At 47.2% G+C, this 21989-nt stretch overlaps 2 long non-coding RNA genes across 2 annotated transcripts; both read right to left on the bottom strand.

Moving 5' to 3' along the window:
* Positions 1-6885: 6885 nt before the first annotated feature.
* On the bottom strand, positions 6886-8026 carry LOC136719021 (uncharacterized). Its single transcript, XR_010805351.1, has 2 exons — positions 7823-8026; positions 6886-7724 (listed from the first exon to the last, which is right to left on the bottom strand). It is a non-coding gene; the product is annotated as an uncharacterized LOC136719021 (long non-coding RNA).
* Positions 8027-17653: 9627 nt separating this feature from the next.
* Positions 17654-20487, bottom strand: LOC136718794 (uncharacterized). Its single transcript, XR_010805317.1, has 2 exons — positions 18591-20487; positions 17654-18492 (listed from the first exon to the last, which is right to left on the bottom strand). It is a non-coding gene; the product is annotated as an uncharacterized LOC136718794 (long non-coding RNA).
* Between the last annotated feature and the right edge of the window lie 1502 nt (positions 20488-21989).

A 21989-nucleotide genomic window follows, 5' to 3' on the forward strand; every position in this document is an offset into this window, starting at 1 on the left:
AGATAACATGAATCAGTCATGACTTTCAAATATTTGGCTGTAAACATGAAGTGCATTAGCTTGTAAATAAGCATGATTCTTTACAAGAAAACGTAACGTGGCAAAACCCCGATTATTACAAGCAATAATACATTTTAAACCTCAAAATTGTGATGAATCCATACATTTTGTTTGCTTTTATTCAAATAGCCAGTCTCGATTTGTATTGAATTTGTATTTGTAATGAGTTCATACCCTCTTACTTGCTTGCCAGGGGGTTGTGAAAAACATGAATTCATGTGTGAAGACATATACATACATCTGAGTTCACAAGAATAACATCATGCATTCATGTGTTTTTCCTGTGTTGTACTATCGGAATTCATGAAGAATGAATGCCCATTATTGTAAAGTGTTACCAGAAACACAAACAGGAAAAATGCCAGTAGAGAATGGCTACCGCTGAGATTGTTTATTCAACAGTGAACAGGGCAATGTCAGGCTTTAACAACGAGACGAATGGCCATTCTGAGTGCTCTGAATTATGAACATCTACTTGGGGACTTTTCCGAAGAAGGGGATTAACTATAACACGGAAAGCAGACGAAACCGAATGTTAATTAGTATGCATTTTTGATATCAACAGTTAGCAGGTTAATTCTTGATATCAACAATTGTATTCTAGATATCAGCAATTATGGATTAAATGTCACAACGGCTTGCCATAAAAATGTCCCCAATTGAAACAAACGGCAGGTAACTGCTGCTCTTTTGGAGGTCCCGGTAGCGCATTAAAACAGCGGGCTCTCTAACCTTTGTGCCACTTCGCTGGGATTAGAGCTCTGGAGCAGAGATTTGTGGCTTTAATCCCAGGCAGGAGATACAGTTGCTGTACATTTGCGCAAGGTACAGTACAGATTGCTCCAATAGAAACACAACTGTACAAAGGGGTCAAGATCTGTTAAAACAATGCTATATGTTGTAAGTCATGTAATCATTTAGAATAAGCAGAGACAGGTCACAAAGTGAACTGATTAAAATAGGAATTTATAAAATGTACTATGCTTTGAATTGCTTTGTATTATGTAAATCTGAATTTGTATTGTTTGATGCCTCGTACTGAACTCTATGTTTGCACGTTGTATTGCGCTTATGTTTTGTAAGTCGCCTTGGCTAAGGGCGTCTGCCAATCAATAAATAATAATAATTATATACTACTACTACTACTAATAATAATGCAGGACTGGTCATCTGAAAATGGAGATTATAGCAATACAAATCAACAACCCTCTACGGCTTTTTAATGTTCATACAATTACAGACAACCCATGAAGAAATTGTCACACACATAAAACAACAAAAAACGCATTCACTTGCTTTGCAAGGTGTACTTTTAAATGTACGGGGGCTGCAACGTATAAAATCCCATTAAGAATCAAGCCTCTGCCACCAAGACTGTAAACCAACCAAATCTCCATCAGTTCCAGCGATCTAATCGCAATATTCAACTTTTGAAATAATTTCCAAATCACAAGTGTGTGAGAGGCTGTGGCGAATGAGTTTTAGGTAGTGCTGTCCGACTCGAGATGCTGCGCACCTGCTAGAAATGTGCGCCTTCATTGGAAATAAGCGGTTTCCGCCGCTGATGTAGGCGTTTCTAGGCGAATGCAAGTCTCTTGTTGTGACGGCCGAATTCATGAACATCTCCATGAATGAGTTTGAGATCCTTATTGATGTGCAGGTGCCTGAGATCAAAGTCATTTTTCTTTCATAGCGGAGCACAAATGTGTTTGGAGTAGTTTTAGCGCACTGAATGCTCGCTCACCTGTTGCTGTCGTGACCGGTATGGTATCGGAACACATTACAAACTAATCACTCTCATCGTAAGTCTGTACAGTTACATTTTCGTCCACGAGAAATCCGGCTATTTCGCGCAGTGCTCCTAACGCTCCTCGGTTAACTCCTGCAGCTCAGAGGAGCGCCTGGCGTACGCGGTCCGAACCCCGAAAAAGTCACTGCTTTTGTTCAAAATACATGTATTCGATTTTTGTATACGCCACCGTCTCCGCAGTCGCTACCAAAATGACAATGTCAGTTTATCTTCATTGCGTCATTCTGTTTCGACTAGTTTCAAAGGGTTTGCGGCGTTTCGGCATAGGAGAAAAAGCCCAAGCCGATCTGGGATCACCTCCAGTTGACCCAAAATACAGCAAACGCAAAGGTACACACTCCTAGCTCGGATTCCCGCTCTGTGACGAATGTATACATCTCAAATCAAACCTCAGATTCGATGTAACAGACCCAACACTGCATAGTGGCATCAGATGATCGTTTCTATGGAAAAATATGTAAACGGCCACGGGCATGGCGCACGCATGCACAGGTTTCTCTTCGAGATAATGACGTTAGTTGAACAGGAAGTTAATCCCTCATAGGTTAATTCACATTTGCTTTGAATAGATTAACATGCAAAGCTGCTTTTCGAACAATAATTCGTGATCTACACATCTGATCTAACCGGGTAGCTTCGTGTCGGATGTAAGCGTTTGTAACCCCGTTCTCCTCCTGCAGTTTCTACGATACAGTGTCCTCCGATCAGCTGTAGGCTGCCAGCCCCGTGGCACTGTGGTGCGATGTTCTGAAAGTGGGAATCTTTTTCTGAACACGTGATTTCGAGCCCTCCAGGGCCTAATTTTCGGCATCACTAGCTGTAGGCACAAAAGCTGCAGAGATCCTGGAAAGCAGCAACACGCCAACTGCGAGCTAAAGGACAGTTTTAGACCAGCTGTAGTGGCCATGGATTGCCATCCTGCTGAACTTGGAGAGCAAACAGGAAAGACACAGGGCATGGTCTGTTCTCAGCTTTATTGATCATTCACACAACAGTCAAGCTGTGGGTGAGCTTGCTCTCCTGTACAGCACAGTCCCCAGCACAGCAATGCACACCACAGCCACAGCAGCCACCACACCAGCCAGGAGCACAACCTCAGCAGAGATGCCTGCAAAGAAAGCCCACCCCACTGGTCACTCACTTTAGGTCAAACCCAGACTACAGCAAGAGACCGCAACCTCTGGCTCCAATTTCAATAGGCCCCAGTACCTGCTTCTTTGCGGTCCTCTGCAGTCAGGGGAGACCTCTGGGCATTCGTCTCCACTGGAGGGATGGCATCCTGCGGCTTCTCCAGCATACGCACAAACACTGTGGCATCACCTTCCCATTCTGGAAGGTGGAGAGGCTTGGATCCAGCCACACATACTATACCCCAGTACCACACGCACAACCAGGCAAAGGATCCTTACCCTCCTTGAAAGCCAAGTCCCTCCTGTACCTCCCAAAGTACCTGGATTTAGAGACAGGGCTACAGCTGGAGTCACAGCAGCTACAGACCTGATCGCTCCCATCCACCGAGCTCCAGCTACAATAGGGATACAGCCATCAGGACGGAGACCCGGAGAAGGACACCAAGGGCCTCAAGCACCCTCCTCCCCCTCTACCTGTTGCCCACAGGGTAGCAGGCCTTGTCCAGGTTGTCCACAGCCTGGGAAGCAGCAGTCACCTTCAGGTGGCAGGTCATGTAGATCTGAGCAGAACAGACATTGGCACAGTTAGTGCACCCTGGGAGAGCTGCTTCAATGCCCAAGAAGCCACACAGTTGAGAAAGCAGAGGCCAACCAAGCCAAAGATGCAAAAGCAGTAGTCAAAAGCTCAGAGGCAGAGTGGCTGGGAGACTTACAGAGCTGTTGGCATCATTGTGGAACCTGAAGGCATCAAGCACCATCTGCAGCTTAGTGACGTCCTGAGGTCTTGGCATGAAGTGAGAACTGGAGCCCGTCACCTTGGCATCAATCAGGCAACTGGGGACAGGAGGAAATCCATGATCAGTCCCTGCTCGGAGTCGACACCCAACACCTGCAAGCACCCTGGCCATGCTTAGCTATGGGATCTCACTCACCCATAGTTCCCAATGAAAGTGTAACTGGGAGAAGAGGTCGGGTCAGAGGTCAAGGTGGCCACACAGCTGTCCACAAACAGCCGCAGGGGCACGTGGCTGGCCTGGTTGACGGAGGCTTGGATGTTCAGGACGTCCCCCAGGAAGTACACGTTGGAGGGTCTAGGGGAGCTCCAGTCATCTGCGGAGACGGGGAGCAGCATGAGGCCTCTACAGAGCAGAGCAGCACTCCAGTACACGGGAGGGTTAGAGCTGCATTAGGTTGGCCTCTACCAGTCATGAGCTGCAGGGAGAAGTCCAGGAGATCCTCCGCAGACTTGGTGGAGGTGTATGGGACCCAGGTTGGCTGCAGGGCATCGCTGCTCACATTGTGGAGCCTATGGAGCAGACAGCAATTACACACCGATCCTACAGCAGCTAGGCTGAAGCAGTACTGCAGCAGAGTCCTCACCGGAGGTAGTGACACTCGATGTGGACAACAGCAGGGTCGGTTCTCACGATGCCAGTGTTGGCAATCGGGGACGGGTGGTAGTTTAGGGAGAAGCTGTAAACCAGCTCGTCTTCGGTCATCTACAAGTGAAAGGCACAACGGTTAAGCTCAGGATGGTTTAACCCATTCACCGTGCGAGTCTACAGCCGTATTCTCCCCCCTCCCCTACTTACCGACAGGGCGCTGCCACAGCCCTGCAGCTCCGACTGGAAGACCAGGACCGTGTCGTTCTGCCCACTGAGCGCACAGCCTCCCAGCTGGATATCCGCAGCCTGGATCAGCTCGCCGGTACCGAACAGGTCTCTCTCCACCGACACCTGGATCGCGCTGTCCCCGCACTGTGCCCACACGACGGGGGAGACTTGCTGCTTGAACAGAGAAGAATCCACTCGCACAACGGCCTTGGCTCTGGCGGGAGGCTTGGCTCTGGCTGCAGGCTTGGCTCTCGCCCACTTAGAAACTCTGCCGGCGTCGCAGAGCCCAGCGAACACACACAGCACTAGCAGCCCACACCAAGAAGCCCTCGTACGTAGCATTGTGGCGAAAATACAAGAACAGCTCACAGATTCGCGATGCTTACCCAGCCCACACCGCCTCCTTTTATACACTGAGATGATCCCGCTCAGCGTGTCTCTCTGAGGAGACAGCGCGACATTTTCACGTGGAATTCGGCGACAAGTGGGGCTGCAACAGCAGCGGCGCGGATCCAGCGCGGATCCCAGTGCGTCCCGTCCTGCACAGGTGCAGCGAGTAGTGACGACGGAACCGATTTTGCCGCTGTGTGAGCGTGTTTCGTGCTGTCCCGACTTCATTTTTTAGGCTACAGAGAGCAGATGAGCAACACTCAATTCAATGCTGTTGGTACCACTACCAGTACTCCAGCTAATGATTATAATAGTAGCCTGTGAGTTCGTAGAACTAGGACCCTGCCACCTGCTTTCCTCCCCGCGATAGGTGGCCGTGTCGTCTTTTTAAATAATCCCTTATTGATGAATAATCTCACGATTCCACGCGAATCATGTCAATTAGTCAAGTTATCAACAGAATACCAGGTGCTGTATTGAATTTTGCAATACACCTCGAAGCATGTCATTTCATGCCTTTACTAGGGAACTGGGATTATCCGAGACAAACGCAGTCTCATTATTACAATTCAATGACAGTGTGCACAAGGATTTCTCAACACTGTGCCAGGGATGTAATTCACGGGTTGCAGATTGCCGTATCTGTGACACAGTCACTTGACTTCATTTTGTATTTGATATGTTTTCTTCAACATTCGTTTGCACCTTTTTATTTCACTAACTTAACATTCTTTAATTACTTTGAATTTGGCTCGATTGAACTTGGGAAATGGGTTGTCAACAGCGTTCATGGCGGTTTTAATTGAATTATCCATAGAGCTCGTGATTGGTGGAAAATACAACTTCATTACAATACAATTCATTGTAATGTACAATACAATTCATCATTTTACAATCTGCTCAAAACAATATTTCAAGAAATAGAAAATATATAGGCGTTGCTGATTGCTCTTTGCGGTTTAGTCCCTTATTGATGAATAATCTCACGATTCCACACGAATCATGTCAATTCATCAGTCGGACACGTTGAATATTGCGGCAGCAACTGTACACAATTATTGAAAGGGGGCATGCATCGCGTTTTGACCTCATATTCATTACGATTGGTCAGAATGTGTCATTACGTCATTTCAGTGTTTCATTTTACGAGTTGCTAGAATTCTGTACCTTCTCTCCGGAACATATAACATGTGTGTTCATCCCATTGCTGGCTTTCTCTTCAGCCTACGGTTTACACCTTCACAACCGTGACTACATTTACAATATTTAATGGTTCATAAATATATTCGTCATGAAAGTAAATGAAATTAGTTTAAGAATTCATGTATTAGCAGGCGTTATCCATGGCGATGTAGACGTATAACCTATAAGCTATACAAAAGCTCAAATATGATCACTTCAGACCCAACCGGAGTAACTGCAATACTATTCAATAACTTCAGAAAGATGGAGTCAGTAGAAGAGCAAATACGGGTTCAAGTCACCTACGGGGCAGAACAAATTGGAACAAATAATGTGACCGTTACATCAGCGTCCGATACCACTGTCTCAAGTATTGTAGATACAAGGCAGTTTAAGTGCAGGATTATACAGCAGGTATAAAAAGAACACATCGCATATTGTAGATCACGGACTCATTTGAAAAGTAGAATACAGCGCAGTGCCAAATTGAAACAAATGTCGAATTGTAAGGGGTTTTAAAGCAATCTGAATTGCACCGCGGTTAGGTTATTCGACTCCCCCCAGACTTACAGTCTTTTATCCTTCACTAACCGAGTGAAATTCTAGTTTCACGATGGTTTACAGTGGTTTAAAATTCAAGTAATAAAAAAGACACTGTTTTCAACATTCATTATCATTGTATTTTAACCGTCAGAATTAACGGAGATTCTGTTAAATGTTATTTTACAGTTGTGAACACTGATTATACGGTAGTTTGTCATTAAAGAATAAACATATTTCAACCTTCACTATTACAGTTAGTTAATTAACCTTCAAAACTACAGAGATTTTTTACAGTGTGGATACAGGAAGCTTATTGGGATTTCTTCTTTGGATCTGGGCAACATGCCAATCAATACAGATCAAGCAAAAGACCAAGTTTAATCCACCTCAGGACTATACTCTCAGCAACCCCTCACACACGAAAGGGAATTCTGAGCAGCGGACACAAGGAGGGGCCACTTGTTGCCACCCCTGTAAAAGGCACAGTAGGGCCACGAGTACTACACACCGGTTGGCGTGCATTACTAGAGGGAAGAGCAGCCACTGAACAGAGGGCCTGGAGTCAGGCTCTGGAGCACACGGCTGAAGGATCTTTGCAAGGCAAGAAGAAACGGAGCGAGTCAGACATTTCACAGTCCACATTTTATTCAAAAACCTGCTCCAGTTACAGTTGGGATGCCCGCATGTGGGGCCTGGCTCTCCACACAGCCGCCAGCACCACAGCACAGAGCACAAGCACCGTGAAGGCAGCCACGGTCAGCACACCATAGCCGAAAGCCTGGGGCACTGTGGAGACGGGAGAGGGACAGGCAGCTCACAAGGGTGCAGACATGAGAGGGCTGAGCGCCAGCAGAGTGTCAAAGCTCCCCTCCTCACCTTCACTGGGAGAAGCCCTCCTGTCCACAGCAGGGAGCTCAGAGGCAGTCAGGATCACTTCCCCACTGGACACCACGGCCATCTCCCTGGAGGCCCTCTGCACCGGGGCAACGGCTCTCCCTGAAGGGACAAGAGCAGCATTACAGAAGCAGCCCCTCCACTGGGGGAGCCTTAGGGAAAGATGCCAGTCCAGCTCACACTGGAACCGAGCCACTCACTCATTCTCTGGTTGCACGGAGTGATGCATTGGAAACCAGTACATAGCATGGCCATGTACAAGGGCTCATCACAGTACCCGTTGCAATCCTGAGCTCCACACTGAGAGGTCCAGGGGCCACGACTGAAGGAGGAGGCGGGGCTGCAGTGTACACTACAGCCTCCACAGGAACAAGCTCACTGCCCGAATACTTGCACAGGAAGGTCAGCCTGGAGGGAGAAGCAGGCAGCCATTGGACCCAGTCGGGTACTGGCACATGGAGACGGCCACTGGGGAGCCCCACTTACTCATAGTAGCTGTCCCTGGTGATGGAGCCATCAGGCCCCTCCTGCACATCACGTTTAGAGGACATCGTGTTCTCGTACACCACATCGCCACCCTCACTCTGGAAGAGGGAAGCAGACCCTCACGTTATACAGCCAAGACAATCAGCACAAGGCGCTGCAATGCTCAGGCCAAAGCTGGGAACCGCTTCCTCACCTTCAGTGTGCTGCCACAGGCACTGACTGGGAACTGGAACAAGGCAAAGCCAGCAGTGGTGCCAACAGGGCTGCAGGGGGCGCCCTGACCCCCCAGCAGGCTGACGGTGTCAAGGCTCAGCGGAGGCCTGGTCACATTCCTGGGTACTACAACCACAAACTGACCATCCGTGGTGCATTGCACAGTCACTGGAGGGAGAGGGGAGAAGATTAGCAAAGCAATGCGCTCAGGAGCCGTTTGTACGAGATTTTGCCCATACCACTCACCCTCATTGCTGTAATAACAGGGCTGTCTTCCCCTCTGATCAAAGCAGCAGTTACTCGCTTCACAGTCGGCTCTACTGATTGCAGGGGCGCCACACGCCATTTTCTCGTTGTCACTAACCGAGCAGTTCTGACCCTGGGCTATAGACACGTCCACCGCAGCCGCCATCAGCAGACAGACAAGACTCCAGACCCGCACGCTCATCCCACACCTCTCCATTGTGCAACTCGGCAACGAAGTGCCGAGAAGCGGCGCTCCGCTCCTTAAATAATCCGGCGCCCTGATTGGCTCAGGGCTGGCCCTGGCGCAGCAGGCTGCACGAGGATTTCAGCCACCCCAGCGGGCCAGTCGGGCTCTTTGGTGGAGCTCTCGCTTTGCTGCCGCACAATCACTGTCAGATGCCACATCACTGTCTGTCGGCAAGCCCGCCGCGCCCCGCTGCGCTCACTTCACTGCCCCGGCTCTCAACGCACAGCTCCCCTACCTACTGAGCACTCATCTCCAAGACTTCCACAGCTTTTTAGAGAGAGTTCCGACTCATCATACGGTCGGTGTGCGACACTCGCAACACTAGCAGTGAAGATGAATAACTGTATGACATTGTAACACGTCTTCTTCAGAGACAGTGAATGCTGGATTTTGAAAAGAACGGAAATGCAAAAGCACATTGAAATTGAGCATCGAGTTCAACTTTAAACGGACAGTGTGCCTCATCACGTCCTCCTTGTGACTTGGGACGAGAACACGATTTGGAGAAACTAGAGACCGGGGGCTTTCAAACGATGTCTTACTCGCGTATTTAGAGTCTTCATAGCATGGGCTACAGGCTTGCGAAATCAGCCATGTGTCCTAGTGTACAGGGCTGATTTGCGTATGCCCGAGTGTTTGTTTCTAGTCTGTCAGCCGATTTGCCTTAAAATACGAAAGGTCACAACTTGTTCTTTAATTTGATACAAGATAAAAGCATATGGCACAACGAAGCAAGGGGAAACACGGTAACACTTTACAATAATGGGCATTAATTCCTCATGAATTCCGATAGTACAACACGGGGAAAACACATGAATGCATGATGTAATTCTTGTGAACTCATTTGTAATTCAAGTATGTGAATTCATCATGATGTAAAGACTCTTATTCATATGGAATTCTTTTTTAATCCCCTGGCGAGCGAGTAAGAGGGTATGAATTCATTATGATTCATGATTATTAAGGGTCTTCTTTTCTGCAGTATGTTCCTCATGAATTAATTCGTAATTCAACAAATGGTGTTAATCATGTGTACAAATCGGGACTGGCTATTTGAATAAAAGCAAACAAAATATATGGATTCATCTCAATTTTGAATTTTAAAATATATTTTTCTTGCAATAATCGGCGTTATGCCAAGTTACGTTTTCTCGTAAGGAATCGAGCTTATTTACAAGCTAATCACATGCACTTCATGTTTAAAGACAATTATTTTGAAGTCATGACTTATTCATGTTTTTCTCCTAATGAACACTGCATGATCGAACAACTATAGTCAACTGAAATATGTGGGTATAGCCGCTTCATGCTTTGCTGTAAGGGCATACAATTATTGTTTTTAAATGTTAGCGCATGTATATACGTGTAAATATTGTAGCGATATCTGCTGCGTGTGTTCGCCACCAAAACAACAAATAATCGGACCGAGCCGTGTTTCCTGCAACAGGCTTTATTTTTCAAAACATTGTAATGCAGCTACACCCGTCTCTATCACTTCTGTCCTGTCCTACTTCTGCGGCGGACCGGGCGCCCCTATATATGCCCTCGGCCCGTGACGTCTCCCCCAATCACGGCGCCTAAGTTCCCGCGCTGCGCTGACCCATGAACGCGGAATTCAGTATTTCCCTCTGTCTAACAGTAATAATTACATTGTTCATTGTTTTCTTGTTTTACTCTGTTTTTAAAGTCTGTAAAGCGCTTTGAGCACCATCAAAAAAGCGCTGAATAAATAAAGGTATTATTATTGTTATTATTATGATCACTGAATGCCGTGGAACGCGTTGATGACCCAGCGGACCCGTGTGTGACTCGATTCACAGGCACATCGGGGCACCGTTTGTAGTAGTACATCCCAAACAGCATGAAACCCCTATACCTACATATTTTACTATACATTCTTGCCCCTAGACTAAGGACTTTACTATAATGCTCTGCTCATGCAGTGTTCATTACGAGATAACATGAATCAGTCATGACTTTCAAATAATTGGCTGTAAACATGAAGTGCATTAGCTTGTAAATAAGCATGATTCTTTACAAGAAAACGTAACGTGGCAAAACCCCGATTATTACAAGCAATAATACATTTTAAACCTCAAAATTGTGATGAATCCATACATTTTGTTTGCTTTTATTCAAATAGCCAGTCTCGATTTGTATTGAATTTGTATTTGTAATGAGTTCATACCCTCTTACTTGCTTGCCAGGGGGTTGTGAAAAACATGAATTCATGTGTGAAGACATATACATACATCTGAGTTCACAAGAATAACATCATGCATTCATGTGTTTTTCCTGTGTTGTACTATCGGAATTCATGAAGAATGAATGCCCATTATTGTAAAGTGTTACCAGAAACACAAACAGGAAAAATGCCAGTAGAGAATGGCTACCGCTGAGATTGTTTATTCAACAGTGAACAGGGCAATGTCAGGCTTTAACAACGAGACGAATGGCCATTCTGAGTGCTCTGAATTATGAACATCTACTTGGGGACTTTTCCGAAGAAGGGGATTAACTATAACACGGAAAGCAGACGAAACCGAATGTTAATTAGTATGCATTTTTGATATCAACAGTTAGCAGGTTAATTCTTGATATCAACAATTGTATTATAGATATCAGCAATTATGGATTAAATGTCACAACGGCTTGCCATAAAAATGTCCCCAATTGAAACAAACGGCAGGTAACTGCTGCTCTTTTGGAGGTCCCGGTAGCGCATTAAAACAGCGGGCTCTCTAACCTTTGTGCCACTTCGCTGGGATTAGAGCTCTGGAGCAGAGATTTGTGGCTTTAATCCCAGGCAGGAGATACAGTTGCTGTACATTTGCGCAAGGTACAGTACAGATTGCTCCAATAGAAACACAACTGTACAAAGGGGTCAAGATCTGTTAAAACAATGCTATATGTTGTAAGTCATGTAATCATTTAGAATAAGCAGAGACAGGTCACAAAGTGAACTGATTAAAATAGGAATTTATAAAATGTACTATGCTTTGAATTGCTTTGTATTATGTAAATCTGAATTTGTATTGTTTGATGCCTCGTACTGAACTGTATGTTTGCACGTTGTATTGCGCTTATGTTTTGTAAGTCGCCTTGGCTAAGGGCGTCTGCCAATCAATAAATAATAATAATTATATACTACTACTACTAATAATAATAATGCAGGACTGGTCATCTGAAAATGGAGATTATAGCAATACAAATCAACAACCCTCTACGGCTTTTTAATGTTCATACAATTACAGACAACCCATGAAGAAATTGTCACACACATAAAACAACAAAAAACGCATTCACTTGCTTTGCAAGGTGTACTTTTAAATGTACGGGGGCTGCAACGTATAAAATCCCATTAAGAATCAAGCCTCTGCCACTAAGACTGTAAACCAACCAAATCTCCATCAGTTCCAGCGATCTAATCGCAATATTCAACTTTTGAAATAATTTCCAAATCACAAGTGTGTGAGAGGCTGTGGCGAATGAGTTTTAGGTAGTGCTGTCCGACTCGAGATGCTGCGCACCTGCTAGAAATGTGCGCCTTCATTGGAAATAAGCGGTTTCCGCCGCTGATGTAGGCGTTTCTAGGCGAATGCAAGTCTCTTGTTGTGACGGCCGAATTCATGAACATCTCCATGAATGAGTTTGAGATCCTTATTGATGTGCAGGTGCGTGAGATCAAAGTCATTTTTCTTTCATAGCGGAGCACAAATGTGTTTGGAGTAGTTTTAGCGCACTGAATGCTCGCTCACCTGTTGCTGTCGTGACCGGTATGGTATAGGAACACATTACAAACTAATCACTCTCATCGTAAGTCTGTACAGTTACATTTTCGTCCACGAGAAATCCGGCTATTTCGCGCAGTGCTCCTAACGCTCCTCGGTTAACTCCTGCAGCTCAGAGGAGCGCCTGGCGTACGCGGTCCGAACCCCGAAAAAGTCACTGCTTTTGTTCAAAATACATGGATTCGATTTTTGTATACGCCACCGTCTCCGCAGTCGCTACCAAAATGACAATGTCAGTTTATCTTCATTACGTCATTCTGTTTCGACTAGTTTCAAAGGGTTTGCGGCGTTTCGGCATAGGAGAAAAAGCCCAAGCCGATCTGGGATCACCTCCAGTCGACCCAAAATACAGCAAACGCAAAGGTACACACTCCTAGCTCGGATTCCCGCTCTGTGACGAATGTATACATCTCAAATCAAACCTCAGATTCGATGTAACAGACCCAACACTGCATAGTGGCATCAGATGATCGTTTCTATGGAAAAATATGTAAACGGCCACGGGCATGGCGCACGCATGCACAGGTTTCTCTTCGAGATAATGACGTTAGTTGAACAGGAAGTTAATCCCTCATAGGTTAATTCACATTTGCTTTGAATAGATGAACATGCAAAGCTGCTTTTCGAACAATAATTCGTGATCTACACATCTGATCTAACCGGGTAGCTTCGTGTCGGATGTAAGCGTTTGTAACCCCGTTCTCCTCCTGCAGTTTCTACGATACAGTGTCCTCCGATCAGCTGTAGGCTGCCAGCCCCGTGGCACTGTGGTGCGATGTTCTGAAAGTGGGAATCTTTTTCTGAACACGTGATTTCGAGCCCTCCAGGGCCTAATTTTCGGCATCACTAGCTGTAGGCACAAAAGCTGCAGAGATCCTGGAAAGCAGCAACACGCCAACTGCGAGCTAAAGGACAGTTTTAGACCAGCTGTAGTGGCCATGGATTGCCATCCTGCTGAACTTGGAGAGCAAACAGGAAAGACACAGGGCATGGTCTGTTCTCAGCTTTATTGATCATTCACACAACAGTCAAGCTGTGGGTGAGCTTGCTCTCCTGTACAGCACAGTCCCCAGCACAGCAATGCACACCACAGCCACAGCAGCCACCACACCAGCCAGGAGCACAACCTCAGCAGAGATGCCTGCAAAGAAAGCCCACCCCACTGGTCACTCACTTTAGGTCAAACCCAGACTACAGCAAGAGACCGCAACCTCTGGCTCCAATTTCAATAGGCCCCAGTACCTGCTTCTTTGCGGTCCTCTGCAGTCAGGGGAGACCTCTGGGCATTCGTCTCCACTGGAGGGATGGCATCCTGCGGCTTCTCCAGCACACGCACAAACACTGTGGCATCACCTTCCCATTCTGGAAGGTGGAGAGGCTTGGATCCAGCCACACATACTATACCCCAGTACCACACGCACAACCAGGCAAAGGATCCTTACCCTCCTTGAAAGCCAAGTCCCTCCTGTACCTCCCAAAGTACCTGGATTTAGAGACAGGGCTACAGCTGGAGTCACAGCAGCTACAGACCTGATCGCTCCCATCCACCGAGCTCCAGCTACAATAGGGATACAGCCATCAGGACGGAGACCCGGAGAAGGACACCAAGGGCCTCAAGCACCCTCCTCCCCCTCTACCTGTTGCCCACAGGGTAGCAGGCCTTGTCCAGGTTGTCCACAGCCTGGGAAGCAGCAGTCACCTTCAGGTGGCAGGTCATGTAGATCTGAGCAGAACAGACATTGGCACAGTTAGTGCACCCTGGGAGAGCTGCTTCAATGCCCAAGAAGCCACACAGTTGAGAAAGCAGAGGCCAACCAAGCCAAAGATGCAAAAGCAGTAGTCAAAAGCTCAGAGGCAGAGTGGCTGGGAGACTTACAGAGCTGTTGGCATCATTGTGGAACCTGAAGGCATCAAGCACCATCTGCAGCTTAGTGACGTCCTGAGGTCTTGGCATGAAGTGAGAACTGGAGCCCGTCACCTTGGCATCAATCAGGCAACTGGGGACAGGAGGAAATCCATGATCAGTCCCTGCTCGGAGTCGACACCCAACACCTGCAAGCACCCTGGCCATGCTTAGCTATGGGATCTCACTCACCCATAGTTCCCAATGAAAGTGTAACTGGGAGAAGAGGTCGGGTCAGAGGTCAAGGTGGCCACACAGCTGTCCACAAACAGCCGCAGGGGCACGTGGCTGGCCTGGTTGACGGAGGCTTGGATGTTCAGGACGTCCCCCAGGAAGTACACGTTGGAGGGTCTAGGGGAGCTCCAGTCATCTGCGGAGACGGGGAGCAGCATGAGGCCTCTACAGAGCAGAGCAGCACTCCAGTACACGGGAGGGTTAGAGCTGCATTAGGTTGGCCTCTACCAGTCATGAGCTGCAGGGAGAAGTCCAGGAGATCCTCCGCAGACTTGGTGGAGGTGTATGGGACCCAGGTTGGCTGCAGGGCATCGCTGCTCACATTGTGGAGCCTATGGAGCAGACAGCAATTACACACCGATCCTACAGCAGCTAGGCTGAAGCAGTACTGCAGCAGAGTCCTCACCGGAGGTAGTGACACTCGATGTGGACAACAGCAGGGTCGGTTCTCACGATGCCAGTGTTGGCAATCGGGGACGGGTGGTAGTTTAGGGAGAAGCTGTAAACCAGCTCGTCTTCGGTCATCTACAAGTGAAAGGCACAACGGTTAAGCTCAGGATGGTTTAACCCATTCACCGTGCGAGTCTACAGCCGTATTCTCCCCCCTCCCCTACTTACCGACAGGGCGCTGCCACAGCCCTGCAGCTCCGACTGGAAGACCAGGACCGTGTCGTTCTGCCCACTGAGCGCACAGCCTCCCAGCTGGATATCCGCAGCCTGGATCAGCTCGCCGGTACCGAACAGGTCTCTCTCCACCGACACCTGGATCGCGCTGTCCCCGCACTGTGCCCACACGACGGGGGAGACTTGCTGCTTGAACAGAGAAGAATCCACTCGCACAACGGCCTTGGCTCTGGCGGGAGGCTTGGCTCTGGCTGCAGGCTTGGCTCTCGCCCACTTAGAAACTCTGCCGGCGTCGCAGAGCCCAGCGAACACACACAGCACTAGCAGCCCACACCAAGAAGCCCTCGTACGTAGCATTGTGGCGAAAATACAAGAACAGCTCACAGATTCGCGATGCTTACCCAGCCCACACCGCCTCCTTTTATACACTGAGATGATCCCGCTCAGCGTGTCTCTCTGAGGAGACAGCGCGACATTTTCACGTGGAATTCGGCGACAAGTGGGGCTGCAACAGCAGCGGCGCGGATCCAGCGCGGATCCCAGTGCGTCCCGTCCTGCACAGGTGCAGCGAGTAGTGACGACGGAACCGATTTTGCCGCTGTGTGAGCGTGTTTCGTGCTGTCCCGACTTCATTTTTTAGGCTACAGAGAGCAGATGAGCAACACTCAATTCAATGCTGTTGGTACCACTACCAGTACTCCAGCTAATGATTATAATAGTAGCCTGTGAGTTCGTAGAACTAGGACCCTGCCACCTGCTTTCCTCCCCGCGATAGGTGGCCGTGTCGTCTTTTTAAATAATCCCTTATTGATGAATAATCTCACGATTCCACGCGAATCATGTCAATTAGTCAAATTATCAACAGAATACCAGGTGCTGTATTGAATTTTGCAATACACCTCGAAGCATGTAATTTCATGCCTTTACTAGGGAACTGGGATTATCCGAGACAAACGCAGTCTCATTATTACAATTCAATGACAGTGTGCACAAGGATTTCTCAACACTGTGCCAGGGATGTAATTCACGGGTTGCAGATTGCCGTATCTGTGACACAGTCACTTGACTTCATTTTGTATTTGATATGTTTTCTTCAACATTCGTTTGCACCTTTTTATTTCACTAACTTAACATTCTTTAATTACTTTGAATTTGGCTCGATTGAACTTGGGAAATGGGTTGTCAACAGCGTTCATGGCGGTTTTAATTGAATTATCCATAGAGCTCGTGATTGGTGGAAAATACAACTTCATTACAATACAATTCATTGTAATGTACAATACAATTCATCATTTTACAATCTGCTCAAAACAATATTTCAAGAAATAGAAAATATATAGGCGTTGCTGATTGCTCTTTGCGGTTTAGTCCCTTATTGATGAATAATCTCACGATTCCACACGAATCATGTCAATTCATCAGTCGGACACGTTGAATATTGCGGCAGCAACTGTACACAATTATTGAAAGGGGGCATGCAACGCGTTTTGACCTCATATTCATTACGATTGGTCAGAATGTGTCATTACGTCATTTCAGTGTTTCATTTTACGAGTTGCTAGAATTCTGTACCTTCTCTCCGGGACATATAACATGTGTGTTCATCCCATTGCTGGCTTTCTCTTCAGCCTACGGTTTACACCTTCACAACCGTGACTACATTTACAATATTTAATGGTTCATAAATATATTCGTCATGAAAGTAAATGAAATTAGTTTAAGAATTCATGTATTAGCAGGCGTTATCCATGGCGATGTAGACGTATAACCTATAAGCTATACAAAAGCTCAAATATGATCACTTCAGACCCAACCGGAGTAACTGCAATACTATTCAATAACTTCAGAAAGACGGAGTCAGTAGAAGAGCAAATACGGGTTCAAGTCACCTACGGGGCAGAACAAATTGGAACAAATAATGTGACCGTTACATCAGCGTCCGATACCACTGTCTCAAGTATTGTAGATACAAGGCAGTTTAAGTGCAGGATTATACAGCAGGTATAAAAAGAACACATCGCATATTGTAGATCACGGACTCATTTGAAAAGTAGAATACAGCGCAGTGCCAAATTGAAACAAATGTCGAATTGTAAGGGGTTTTAAAGCAATCTGAATTGCACCGCGGTTAGGTTATTCGACTCCCCCCAGACTTACAGTCTTTTATCCTTCACTAACCGAGTGAAATTCTAGTTTCACGATGGTTTACAGTGGTTTAAAATTCAAGTAATAAAAAAGACACTGTTTTCAACATTCATTATCATTGTATTTTAACCGTCAGAATTAACGGAGATTCTGTTAAATGTTATTTTACAGTTGTGAACACTGATTATACGGTAGTTTGTCATTAAAGAATAAACATATTTCAACCTTCACTATTACAGTTAGTTAATTAACCTTCAAAACTACAGAGATTTTTTACAGTGTGGATACAGGAAGCTTATTGGGATTTCTTCTTTGGATCTGGGCAACATGCCAATCAATACAGATCAAGCAAAAGACCAAGTTTAATCCACCTCAGGACTATACTCTCAGCAACCCCTCACACACGAAAGGGAATTCTGAGCAGCGGACACAAGGAGGGGCCACTTGTTGCCACCCCTGTAAAAGGCACAGTAGGGCCACGAGTACTACACACCGGTTGGCGTGCATTACTAGAGGGAAGAGCAGCCACTGAACAGAGGGCCTGGAGTCAGGCTCTGGAGCACACGGCTGAAGGATCTTTGCAAGGCAAGAAGAAACGGAGCGAGTCAGACATTTCACAGTCCACATTTTATTCAAAAACCTGCTCCAGTTACAGTTGGGATGCCCGCATGTGGGGCCTGGCTCTCCACACAGCCGCCAGCACCACAGCACAGAGCACAAGCACCGTGAAGGCAGCCACGGTCAGCACACCATAGCCGAAAGCCTGGGGCACTGTGGAGACGGGAGAGGGACAGGCAGCTCACAAGGGTGCAGACATGAGAGGGCTGAGCGCCAGCAGAGTGTCAAAGCTCCCCTCCTCACCTTCACTGGGAGAAGCCCTCCTGTCCACAGCAGGGAGCTCAGAGGCAGTCAGGATCACTTCCCCACTGGACACCACGGCCATCTCCCTGGAGGCCCTCTGCACCGGGGCAACAGCTCTCCCTGAAGGGACAAGAGCAGCATTACAGAAGCAGCCCCTCCACTGGGGGAGCCTTAGGGAAAGATGCCAGTCCAGCTCACACTGGAACCGAGCCACTCACTCATTCTCTGGTTGCACGGAGTGACACAGCGGTCAGTAGCACTGGGTTGGCACACTGCTGCACTACAGTGGATGAACACCTGGGGGAGCACGAGATGCAGTACAATACAATGCCGCCATGGGGAATGTGGCGTTCCTTGGCCAATAGACCCTTACCTTCGCCTTCAGAGGGAGCTGGGAGCCAGCATCCACAAAAGTGAACATCTGCACGATGAAGCGCTTGTAGTGCGTTGGGTATGGCAGCCCTGAAGAGCCAGCCACAGGAACCAAGGTGGTCTGGTACTGGTCATCTCTGTACGGACACCTGGAAAGAGCACCACACATGGGTCAAGAGGTCTGCCTAAACCACCAACACAAGCTGGCCGGCAAGAGATACAGGGCTCCAGTTACCCAGCAACCAGCAGGCTCCACTGGGGCTGGCCGAGCGGGCTGGGGGTGGAAGTTGCCCAGCAGTCTTCCAGAGTCAGGACAATGTTGGGGTCGGTCCTATTCAGGATGCGAACCTCAACATACACAGGATCCCGCAGGACCTTGGTCACGGGGTAGTCCCCATCACCGTAGTAGGCGTCATACACAGCTTCTACAGGAGGAACGACGGAGAGCTTTAGGAAGCCAGCATGCATTGGAAACCAGTACATAGCATGGCCATGTACAAGGGCTCATCACAGTACCCGTTGCAATCCTGAGCTCCACACTGAGAGGTCCAGGGGCCACGACTGAAGGAGGAGGCGGGGCTGCAGTGTACACTACAGCCTCCACAGGAACAAGCTCACTGCCCGAATACTTGCACAGGAAGGTCAGCCTGGAAGGAGAAGCAGGCAGCCATTGGACCCAGTCGGGTACTGGCACATGGAGACGGCCACTGGGGAGCCCCACTTACTCATAGTAGCTGTCCCTGGTGATGGAGCCATCAGGCCCCTCCTGCACATCACGTTTAGAGGACATCGTGTTCTCGTACACCACATCGCCACCCTCACTCTGGAAGAGGGAAGCAGACCCTCACGTTATACAGCCAAGACAATCAGCACAAGGCGCTGCAATGCTCAGGCCAAAGCTGGGAACCGCTTCCTCACCTTCAGTGTGCTGCCACAGGCACTGACTGGGAACTGGAACAAGGCAAAGCCAGCAGTGGTGCCAACAGGGCTGCAGGGGGCGCCCTGACCCCCCAGCAGGCTGACGGTGTCAAGGCTCAGCGGAGGCCTGGTCACATTCCTGGGTACTACAACCACAAACTGACCATCCGTGGTGCATTGCACAGTCACTGGAGGGAGAGGGGAGAAGATTAGCAAAGCAATGCGCTCAGGAGCCGTTTGTACGAGATTTTGCCCATACCACTCACCCTCATTGCTGTAATAACAGGGCTGTCTTCCCCTCTGATCAAAGCAGCAGTTACTCGCTTCACAGTCGGCTCTACTGATTGCAGGGGCGCCACACGCCATTTTCTCGTTGTCACTAACCGAGCAGTTCTGACCCTGGGCTATAGACACGTCCACCGCAGCCGCCATCAGCAGACAGACAAGACTCCAGACCCGCACGCTCATCCCACACCTCTCCATTGTGCAACTCGGCAACGAAGTGCCGAGAAGCGGCGCTCCGCTCCTTAAATAATCCGGCGCCCTGATTGGCTCAGGGCTGGCCCTGGCGCAGCAGGCTGCACGAGGATTTCAGCCACCCCAGCGGGCCAGTCGGGCTCTTTGGTGGAGCTCTCGCTTTGCTGCCGCACAATCACTGTCAGATGCCACATCACTGTCTGTCGGCAAGCCCGCCGCGCCCCGCTGCGCTCACTTCACTGCCCCGGCTCTCAACGCACAGCTCCCCTACCTACTGAGCACTCATCTCCAAGACTTTCACAGCTTTTTAGAGAGAGTTCCGACTCATCATACGGTCGGTGTGCGACACTCGCAACAGTAGCAGTGAAGATGAATAGCTGTATGACATTGTAACACGTCTTCTTCAGAGACAGTGAATGCTGGATTTTGAAAAGAACGGAAATGCAAAAGCACATTGAAATTGAGCATCGAGTTCAACTTTAAACGGACAGTGTGCCTCATCACGTCCTCCTTGTGACTTGGGACGAGAACACGATTTGATGCCCTGATTGCAACGAACCAATTACTTCCAGCGTCACCGAGTGCACTCTGAAAATGTATGGCAAGCAGTTGTGACATTTAATCCATCATTTCTAAAATCAAAAATACAATTGGTGATATCAAGAATGATCTGCTATTTTTGATATCACCAATTGTATTTTGGATTTCATAAACTGTATTTTTGATATCAGAAATTGAATTTTTGATATCAAAAATGCATACTAATTATAGCATCCGGTTCTATTTGTCATATCAAAAATGCATACTAATTATCATACGGTTCTATTTTTCATATCAAAAATGCATACTAATTGACGTCCGGTGATTTGAAACTCAACCCTTTACACTCCGCCCCATTATTTTCAGATCTTCCGCGATCGGAGAAATAAATTGTACGTTTTTCAAAACTATAAAATATACCAGAGACTAGAGAAACTAGAGACCGGGAGCTTTCAAACGATGTCTTACTCGCGTATGTAGAGTCTTCATAGCATGGGCTACAGGCTTGCGAAATCAGCCATGTGTCCTAGTGTACAGGGCTGATTTGCGTATGCCCGAGTGTTTGTTTCTAGCCTGTCAGCCGATTTGCCTTAAAATACGAAAGGTCACAACTTGTTCTTTAATTTGATACAAGATAAAAGCATATGGCACAACGAAGCAAGGGGAAACACGGTAACACTTTACAATAATGGGCATTAATTCCTCATGAATTCCGATAGTACAACACGGGGAAAACACATGAATGCATGATGTAATTCTTGTGAACTCATTTGTAATTCAAGTATGTGAATTCATCATGATGTAAAGACTCTTATTCATATGGAATTCTTTTTTAATCCCCAGGCGAGCGAGTAAGAGGGTATGAATTCATTATGATTCATGATTATTAAGGGTCTTCTTTTCTGCAGTATGTTCCTCATGAATTAATTCGTAATTCAACAAATGGTGTTAATCATGTGTACAAATCGGGACTGGCTATTTGAATAAAAGCAAACAAAATATATGGATTCATCTCAATTTTGAATTTTAAAATATATTTTTCTTGCAATAATCGGCGTTATGCCAAGTTACGTTTTCTCGTAAGGAATCGAGCTTATTTACAAGCTAATCACATGCACTTCATGTTTAAAGACAATTATTTTGAAGTCATGACTTATTCATGTTTTTCTCCTAATGAACACTGCATGATCGAACAACTATAGTCAACTGAAATATGTGGGTATAGCCGCTTCATGCTTTGCTGTAAGGGCATACAATTATTGTTTTTAAATGTTAGCGCATGTATATACGTGTAAATATTGTAGCGATAT

The sequence above is a fragment of the Amia ocellicauda genome, chromosome 23 (genome assembly GCF_036373705.1).
Source record: "Amia ocellicauda isolate fAmiCal2 chromosome 23, fAmiCal2.hap1, whole genome shotgun sequence".
Classification (NCBI taxonomy): Eukaryota; Metazoa; Chordata; class Actinopteri; order Amiiformes; family Amiidae; genus Amia; species Amia ocellicauda.